We start from the raw sequence: 9,375 nt of genomic DNA, 5'->3' as shown, positions 1-9,375 counted from the left end.
AAATCCTACCGAGTGGAGAGCGACCCTCCCACTCGGGGGCTTAGCTGCAGTCCAGTACTCGCCTAAGTTTGAAAAATCCTACCGAGTGGAGAGCGACCCTCCCACTCGGGGGCTTAGCTGCAGTCCAGTACTCGCGTAAGTTTGAAAAATCCTACCGAGTGGAGAGCGACCCTCCCACTCGGGGGCTTAGCTGCAGTCCAGTACTCGCCTAAGTTTGAAAAATCCTACCGAGTGGAGAGCGACCCTCCCACTCGGAGGCTTAGCTGCAGTCCAGTACTCGCCTAAGTACGAAACACATCCCAATCCGCAAGAACGACGAGGTGCAGGTCGACTGCCACCTTCTCCTTGGGAGCTTCGCCACAAATACAACGTGCGCTCCATCCCAATCCACAAGGACGACGAGGTGCAGGTCGACTGCCACCTTCTCCTTGGGAGCTTCGCCACAAATACAACATGCGCTCCATCCCAATCCGCAAGGACGACGAGGTGTAGGTCGAATGCCACCTTCTCCTTCGGAGCTTCGCCACAAACACAACATGCACTCCATCCCGACCCGCAAGGACGACGAGGTCCAGGTCGACTGCTACCTTCTCCTTCGGAGCTGCGCCACAAATACAAAAGTTGTCTCGAGTGAAGAACGAGTTCCACTCGACGGAGAATTCGTGAAGATATTCAACGATAAACCAAGTTTAGATAAATCATAAAGGTTCCAGACGCAGATCGAAGTGCTCGGGCATTCAGCCCGAAAGAGTTTAACGGTTACAAAAACCACTCGACATTCCGAGGCAAATTTAAGGTGGGGCATAAAAGTTTGTTCACTCCATAGGAGGAGGACTGGCAGGCTCGACGAACTCGTCCAGGTCGACACCGTCGGCGATCCGAGTGGCTGCAGCAATAAAAGTCTCCATAAAAGATCGGAAGTCATGCCTCTGGGTGTTGGCGACCTTGATTGCTGCCAGCTTATCTTGTCGCACCTCCTTGCAGTGGACACGAACCAAAGACAGAGCCACATCAGCACCACACTGGGCAGAAGATTTCTTCCACTCCTGCACTCGACCAAGGATCTCATTAAGTCGAGTCATCAGAGACTCGAGATCATTCTGGAGCGTGGCCCCTGGCCAAAGTGCCGTGTAGATCCGTGACGTGGCGACCTTCAGTCGAGCCAAGTAGTCCACAACACCGCCGATGCGGGATTCCAGTCGGAGCAGATTCATGGCAGTTTCATCTTTCACGGGAGAGTTGATGGGGTCCAAACCTAGCTCAATCCGCCCAGTCTCCTCCTCGAAGTTCTGGCAAAACTCTACATTCACGATCCAAGGATAAGTCAATTTTCGTATGCTGAGTCGACAAAAAAAACATCAGTCAGAACAAAATGTATACCTTCAAGCTTGATGAACAACTTCTTGGCAAGGCTCCTCAGATAACTCTCCAGATCGTCCCTCCTGCGAGCGATGCCTTCCATCTTCTCGTAAAGGTTGACATTGTTTTTATTCAAGCGTGTGCACTCCTTGTTGGCTTCGTTCAGGGCAGATTTCATCTTGGCGTTCTCTTCTTCCAATTGGCCGACTGAAGCCATTATTTGTTCAGCCAGAGCGGTTCTGTCGTCAGCTTTCTTTTGAGCAGCAGCCAAATCCTGATCCTTCTTCGCCAGAGCTTCGTTCAGTTTTTCTGCAAAGAAATGGTGCTTGATTCAGAAAGAGCAGAAGGGTACTCAAGCCTAAGACAAACCAGTCGACAAGCTCGTCTTACCATTGGCGTCGTCCTTGGCCTTTTGCAGCTCTGTCTTGGCCAATTCCAAGTCAAGGTTTAGCTGGATCTGCTGTTTCTCCAAGTCAGCAAAGCGAGCTCCAAGATTGCAAGATTTCTGCAAACAGGGAGGGGAAGTTACTTTACAGAAAAAAACGACAAAGACAATCAATACTAAGACTACGGTCGACTGCCCGCAGTCCACCATAGTCTCGGGGACTACACCCAGTGGGTGCACTTTGCGTGCCCCCACCGGTTCGGTTTACACTTGACACGGCCAGACCAGATCGAGCGAAAGAATCAAAATACAAAGACTACAGTCGACTGCCAGTAGTCCACTGTAGTCTCGGGGACTACACCCAGTGGGTGCACTCAGCGTGCCCCCACTAGTCCAAAAATTCAATCGACGCACCCAGTGGGTGTACAGATGCAAAGATTTTTGGAAAGAGAGTCTCCAGATAGCATATCCTAATAGAACAAGCGGTGACTAGCTAACCTGAACATTGCTTTGGAGAGCCGAGCTGGCGTCATAGGCGGCCTGACTGGCGTCCCGCACCATCTTCACCTTCTCCATCATAGTGCCAGCCTGGCGTATGGCTTCCTTGGCAGCATTCACTTTGTCCTCTGGGACATGATGGATCGCAAAAACTGAAGGTGGGTCGGCAGGAGCTTGAGCAGTCGACGAAGAAGGCAGGGCACTCGACAATGGTACGGCGAAGGTAACAGAACCCCGATTGGCATCACCAGCGTCCTGAACGACTGGTTCCGCCATTGGCGTCGACTGTGGCACCTTGCTTGCAGGAGCTTTCCTATTTTTCCTCGTCAAAGGCCTATCAGGCTCTTCATCATCATCATCGGGGAGGTCAATAATGTTAGGAGCAGTTCAAAGATCAATCGCCAAAATCACATCACCCAATGGTACACATTGCAGTTGAGTCGACTAAATAAAGACAGAATGACAGAAATCATACCCAGATTGGAAGTGACTGCATCCTCCATTACATCATCCTCATCTTTGTAAGCTGAGGTCTCGGAAGTACCAGCGCTGCCAGTTCCAAAGTTCGTCTGGTTAAATCAAGAAAAAAATAAACAACACGGAGCGTCGAGTGAATACAAAGGGAGACACTCACGCAGAAGCGACGAGGATGTCAATCTTAATCTTCGGCAACGCCTTCCGAGGCTTCTGCTCTGCAACTTTGAGATGCTTTGACACTTTTTCAGTTGGGGTTGGTGAAGATGTCCGAGGATGCTTTGAAGACTGACCAGTCTGAGCAATCGCCTTTTCACGGGCGCTCGGTCGTTCTTGGTCAAGCTTGGATCGCCTCTCCCTGCGAGGAGGCGACTCGACTTCTTCTTCGTCACTTGAGTCGTCGCTTTCTTCGTCCTCTTCTCCGTCAGAATGCCATTCGCCACTCTCGCCGCCGCTCGCCTCTCCTTCCAGATCTTGCTCTTGCTCTCCATTGGGCACTGAGTACATTTCGATAAGGGCCTGAAAGAAAGCAGGAAGAATAAAGTCAGTCGACGCAGTATAGACAGCTGCGCGAGTGAATTCAGATTATAATCAAAAGCTCAGAATCGGACCTTTTCTGGTTCGTGGGACTGGTCGAATGGAGGAACTCTCCTGGCTCCCCTGGGGTTGTCCTTGTTTCTGGTGATGCCCGACAGCCACCCCTCCAGTGTGTCATCATCGACCTCCTCCGGGTGAATCCGAGTGGTGTCGTCAAGACCCGAATACATCCACATCGGATGGTCTCGATCTTGAAGAGGTTGGATGCGCCGCGGAAGGAAAACCTCCAAGAGATCCATACCAGTGACCCCGTCACGGATAAGCTGGACCACTCATTCGACCAGCACCCTAACTTGTACCTTCTCCTCCGGGATCACCTTCAAAGAGGAGGGTTTCCTCACTCGGTCCATGGTAAAAGGAGGGAGGCCAGTCGACTGCCCTGGCGTCGGCTGGTCTTTGCAGTAAAACCAGGTCGACTGCCATCCGCGGACCGAGTCGGGAAGAATCATGGTCGGAAAGGAACTTTTCCCTCTCATCTGAACACCAAGACCCCCACACATATGAATCACTTGTGTTCTCTCATCACTCGGATTGGCCTTTTTCACCGTCTGAGAACGACAGGTGAAAATGTGCTTGAAAAGACCCCAGTGAGGCCGACAACCCAAGAAATTCTCGCATAAAGACACGAAAGCAGCGAGATACACGATTGTGTTGGGAGTGAAGTGGTGGAGTTGTGCCCCAAAGAAGTTCAGAAATCCCCGAAAGAAAGGGTGAGGAGGCAAGGAAAATCCACGGTCGACGTGGGTGGCAAGGAGAACGCGCTCACCCTCCCGAGGTTGCGGCTCGGATTCCTTCCCCGGAAGCCACGCCGATCCATGGGGGATCAGTCCTCCGTCGGCTAGGTCGTCGAGGTCTTCTTGGCGGAATGCTGAGCGGATCCAGTCGCCCTGGATCCAGCCCTTTGGCAGGCCGGCTCGTGAGGAAGATCCACCCCGACTGGTCGCCTTCCCCTTCGCCTTTGCCGTCGCCTTCTTCGCCCGCTCCAGAGCCGCCATCTTCTCCTTCCCCATCGTCGCTGGTGAGACGCGTACGGAGCGGTGGCGCTGAGGCGAGAGCGAGCGCGGCGAAGAAGCCTAAAGAGGAGAAGAGGAAATGAGAACGCACTGTTCAAGAAACCCCGGTCCGACGCCTTATATGAGGTCGCTTCCGAGTGGCTGACTGGTAGGCCCGGACGATCCTGTCAAATCCCGTAACAATCGCGCGCGCGATACGTGGCGAAAAAGGTGGCGCGGAGATCGAGGCGGCTCCGCCCTATCCCATCCGATTACTGCGGCCTCCCCCGCCTCGCGCGCTTCCCAAAATTCGAATTCCACGAAATCTGCGGGCAGCAGAACAACTTGTTAGACGGAAGATCTCCTCCACACTGTCACTCGGAGCTTTTCAAGTAAAGAAACTCACTCGACAAAAAACTAAGAATGGATCAAGGCGACTGAAAAGGAAGTTGCTGTCATCACTCAGGTTCATTGATCCGAAACAAGATATGCTCATGGCATGAAAAATGAGTCGGAGAAGTTCTCAACTCCTTCTCCACTCAAACCTCGATCCATTCGGGGGCTAATGATGAAGCTATGTACCTAGGGTAGGGTCATGGACATGTCCTAACTGCCCTACCCAAGGACATCTCTAGAAGAAATCACCTTTCAATCAACTTGGAGGTGTTCCACTCGACAGACTCGAAGACACTCGACCAAGAAGCAATCACTCGACCAAGATCCAACCACTCGACGGCCATGAGATCTAAACTCACTCCGCACGCTAACGGTCAGTCATTAAGTAGCTTTTATGGTCATCATAGCACTTTATTAGGGGCGTTACCAGTAACGCCCGACCTTAATGTATTTGAAACCCTGCATAACTGAGGGCCGGAGGGGTCTGGCGAACTCTATATAAGCGACCCCCCTCCTCAGTGTAAAGGGTTCGCACCTCTGTAATTCATACACACATAATCCAGTCGACCGCCTCCGGGCTCCGAGACGTAGGGCTATTACTTCCTCCGAGAAGGGCCTGAGCTCGTAAACCTCGTGTGCTTACAACTACTCCATAGCTAAGATCTTGCCTCTCCATACCTACCCCCCTACATTACTGTCAGACTTAGAACCACGACAGAGGGCACCTCGGCGTGACTGGGGCCCCACCGACCAGATCTTTGCAAGGAAGCTCCAACAGCCTTAAGCCATGTTGCAACCGCCAGTTGCGCCACCAGACCACGTCGACATCGAGGACGGAAAGGCCCATGTCTCCTTCCTGAAGAACCCCTGCCACCTCTAGCCAGCCCCCGTGTGTTGCGAGAAGAGACACCCAACTAGGTGATCACCCCCCCCCCTCCCCGGTCGTCAAGCCATGTACCTGCACCAATAGTGTAGGGGGGAAGACCGATTCCACCACTGTTGCATCGCCACCTTCACCAGCCGACCACTACGGCAGAAGCAGCCGACCGCATCCTAGGACCGGCCGCCCGCCGCGACCACGCCGGTCGTGCACCACCAACGCGCAGTCCATCGCGCCGCCACCGGACACGCGTGTCGTGACATGCTCCGATTGTGAGGCCGCATTGCCGCGCCCTACGAAGACCACCCGCACGCGGCGACAAAGATACCCCTCCCCCCCTCTGGCGGCGAGGGGGGGGGGAGTGGAGCGGAGGACCGGTGAGGGTGGGTAGGTCGCTCTCTCCATCACATGCTGTGGCGATGGGGGATAAGCCTTTCTTCGATATTTTATTTTGACTGTTTATGATAATTCGTCAAATCAAATCCAATTCAACGTAGCTTTTTTTCGTAGCATTCTTTATTATTTTGCAATGATGCAGTATGTACATCTTGATAGTTTATAAAATGGTCCATACGTACTTTTAAGTATTTTCTTTTGCATCGAACGTATTTTTAAAGTTGATCGCACGTTAACCGCCTCTCATCGGTTTTCATTCAACAAACACATGCACGAACGAACCTCACATGCATCTATTCTCCCATGCACAGTCCACCATAACATCACACGGCACCATTTCCCGGCGCATTTCCTAGGCACAGTACCACCCGTCCGCATGGCAACTTGCAAAGGTTTTTCTCTGTTTGTTCGCCCATCAAAGCAGCAGCATTATTAGGCACAGGCACGGGATCCCACTTGAAGATCGGCCGAAAGCGCTCGTCGCTCCCACGAGCCGGCGGGCGGGTGCGCGGAGCATCTGCCATTTGAATACTGCTCCCCCCAGCCCCAGGCGTCCGTCCTCGTGCTTATCCACTCCGAGAGATTTCCCCACGAACATGGCCGACCACCGCAGCGTCACCAGCAAACAGTAAAAAGGTAGGGAACTGAGCGCAGCGGGGAAATCGAAACCGACGGTGCGCCCCGTACTTTCCTTCTCCGCGTCACGCGCCGGGTCCCCTCCTCGGGTGAAATCTCGCGTTCGGCGTCAGCATGGGGGCCTCGCCCTGCCCTGCGGATCGGGGGCTCGGGGGCCATTGCTCGTGCGCAGCTGTCGCGTCGGGAGATCCTGTGGTGGGGGAGGCGGTCCTCCGGCGAGCCGTCGCTGTCTGGACACTTGTCGCCGTTGCGGTTGGGAGCGAGGGACGCGCGCGGGCCAGGAAAAATCATACTCCCGCGCGTTTCTCCGGCCGGGAGCCTCGCCGTGCCCGCGTGTTTTTGCTTTTTTTAAACGAAATTAGGTTTTATTATTTTCTGAAACAGGACGTACACGTCCTTCATTCTAAAAAATCTTTGTGCCACCCCATACAATTTTCAATTACTATTTGAACTCTTTTCCATTTCAATTTTTTATTTATATACATATTGCTTCAACGTTTATAATGACTAGCAAGATGCCCGTGCGTTGCGCGGAATATCAAGATGCATTTGTATGAGTAGATTATCTTGTGAGAGAAAAGAATGCATGGAGGAAGTCCTTATCTGCAAGTGTGGAGAGAGGTGCGAGTATCCTTTTACAAAATTACCATAGTTTACTTTTTATCCATCAAATATAGAACAAACGGTCTATATTACACGATGACAGGCACACCATCATCACCAACTCGGTCTTTTATAAGAGTAGAGACAAATGTGAATTGAAATCACCATTTATTACGCAATATTTCATTCACATTGTCTCTAGCTATATAAGGCTAGAAAGCTAAGAAGTATCTAAATGTTATCATAAATACAAAATATTGGAAGGAAGTCTTAATATTGGTACGATATCTTATGATAAAAATTTGAGAGGATTACACATAAGATGGATAATAATCATTCACCAAGTTATCACATGAAATATTCACACAGCCCTTTTGAAGTGACCATTTGAGCTCATTTTCGCTAAAATTTTGTGCACACCTTGCTTTAACAGTTTGTAATGACAAAAGTGAATTAAAACTGCCATTTGTTATGTAATAATTTTCTATATTTGGCATTTTCTCCAACTATTTATAAGACTAAAAAATGAAAGAATGTTTAAATTTTGTATAAGGATACTAAAAATTGGCAAGGAATCCTAAATATAGGTACAATATCTTGTCATAAAAATTTGGGGGGAAATATAATACACATAAGAGAAGATACGATTATTCACCAAGCATTTTTCTCAAAACTTTGAGAAGAAGAAAAATAATAAAAAATGAAAGTTGTCAAAAAATTCAAACTTGGCATGGTTATCTTAATATTGGTTTATGAGTTTTTCACAAAAATTTCATGCGTTTCTTTGAAAGTAGGAAAAACCACTAGCTTAGAAACGGTCCCTTTAGAAATACATATGGCACTATTCTCTAAAAAGCTGAATGAAACATCAAATTTTGTCCAAAAATTCTTTTTAAAAAACCTTAGCAGTTCTTCATACACGCATTGGAGAAACTGGGAAAGTTTCTGCTTAGTTGGCCCAGTAGTTATGAACTTTGGACAGATTTTGTTCATATAGACCAAAATTTGACCAAACATCATTTTTCTAAGAATATTCATATAATTATAGATAAATACAGAGCACGATCATTCAGCCGTTGAACTACATTGTTCATCGAAAGGAAACACAACACAACATGTCCATCACATTGTTCAAATAATATTGAATTGCTACATTACTAGCTTCCTCCTAATCCTTGTGTTCTCGGATACTGCAGAAGGATAAAACGATGAAAGTGGCATAGTCTTTGTTCTGTTATTGCGTTCGATTTTTCAACCCTTCCTCATTAATAATCCACGCCTGTGCAGTTGGTCCAAGTCTCTCACTTAGCAGCATAGTAGGGAACATGTGTATCTCAATGTTAATCTTCACCTGGAATGGACTAAAAATTTATTAGGGGTATTTAGGGAGAATAACAATGATAGGATATGAAATACCCATTTTATGTAGAGGAATACTCCCTCCATCCATATATATAGGGCCTAATACATTTTTAAGGCTGCCTTTGACTATTGATAAGATTAATAATATATAAGACGTATAATCTGAAAATTATATCGTTAGAAGCTCCCTCCACATACAATTTTGGTGGTGTGCTTTGTGTAATTTGCATATCATATATTATTGCTCTAATATGTGGTCAAAATTAGTCTCGGAAAACGCATTAGACCCTATATTCATGGAAGGAGGGAGTACCTAAAATGGATAACCAAATTTATTGCGGATGCATGCAATCGCCAATTATAGTATTTGGTTTGCCTACAATTCACTCTAAGCATATTTTGGTCACTCTTTTCGGTGATACGCTCAAAAAAACCTTGTATAAACATAAGTTGCATGTGCATATTTGCACTCCTCTACATTATCAAAGACAATCCCAACCTTCATATGTTGGCCACCCCTGTCAAAGGATAGCACATACCTATCCTCTTCTTCTTCTCCATCGTCCACGTGTCATGGAGATCAATCATGGAGATGGCAGCAGGTGTACAAGAAGTGAATACTCAGCTTGAACTAATGGCCTCAGAAGCCTCACATGAGGAACATGGACAAAATAGACAAAATGTCATTTTATAATTTCGTCCATGGTCATCCATAGGTGTTGCGTCACCTCAATTTTGGTGGGGCTTTTCGAATAAAAAACTATAATGCAATTTTAGAATCAGTTTTTAGAAAGGAG

Source organism: Triticum dicoccoides, chromosome 7A, assembly GCF_002162155.2.
Source record: "Triticum dicoccoides isolate Atlit2015 ecotype Zavitan chromosome 7A, WEW_v2.0, whole genome shotgun sequence".
NCBI classification, from domain to species: Eukaryota; Viridiplantae; Streptophyta; class Magnoliopsida; order Poales; family Poaceae; genus Triticum; species Triticum dicoccoides.
Note: the sequence above shows the minus strand (reverse complement) of the source record.